The sequence below is a fragment of the Felis catus genome, chromosome B4, assembly GCF_018350175.1.
Source record: "Felis catus isolate Fca126 chromosome B4, F.catus_Fca126_mat1.0, whole genome shotgun sequence".
Lineage (NCBI taxonomy): Eukaryota > Metazoa > Chordata > Mammalia > Carnivora > Felidae > Felis > Felis catus.
Genome location: NC_058374.1, coordinates 134,432,363 through 134,433,373, shown reverse-complemented (window position 1 = coordinate 134,433,373; position 1,011 = coordinate 134,432,363).

Genomic DNA, 1,011 nt, shown 5'->3' with positions numbered 1-1,011 from the left:
CGGTTCCGCGCTCACTCACGCCCCTGCCCCTGGGGGCGGGGAAGCCGCGGGCGCTTGTGGGACTTGTAGTTTCCCCGTGGGTGCGCGGAGAAGGGGGCGTTGCTATAGTGATATGAAAATCCCGGCCCGCTGGCTGTGCCGAAGCTGGGGCAGGCTTCCTTTCTCTACGCCAGCCCCCTCCTCTCACCCCTATCTCGTTCTTTATCAAACAGTTATTAAGCACGTAATACAGGTACTGTTCTAGGCACCAGGAATGACATCGCATTCTTCCTGATTAGAACTTTAAGGTTCCCTTGCGCCAGGATGACTAGTGGAGAGACTCATTTCCAAATCAGGCAGAAACTGTGCTATTCTTATGCCCAGTGCTATAAATGCTCAAACTCCTGCAACACTGTCCCTCTATCACCATTTCCTGAATAAACCTCGAATATGAGGCACTCTGCCTCACTCATTTTGGATGTCCCACAACCTCCTTAAACACTCAGAATTCTAGGGGCTGTTAGTATAGCTTTACAAACAGCTCAAATCTGAAGACAGGCCATCACCCTAAGGAAGGTGAAGCGGTGGCTCTTTCGGTATAGACCCTTTCCAGGATTACATAGGATTGGAATTTAAGGTTAGTCCAAATTATTTCCCTGTGCCATGCTGTGCTCTAATTAAGAATCTAAGGGGCATCTGGGTGGCTCCGTCAGTTAAGCGTCCAACTTTGGCTCAGGTCATGATCTTAACCATTCCCGAGTTTGAGCCCCGCATCCGGCTCTGTGCTGACAGTTCAGAGCCTGGAGCCTGCTTCAGATTCTGTGTCTCCATCTCTCGGCCCTTCCCCTGCTCATGCTCTGTGTCTCTCTGTCTCTCAGTAATAAATTAACATAAAAAAAAAAAAAAAGAATCTAAACGTTGAGGCACCCTGGTTGGTTCAGTCAGAGCTGCATGGGACAGTTGATCTCTGGGTCATGGGCTTGAACGCCACGGCGGCTGCAGAGATTTACTAGTAGAGATTATGAAAAATAT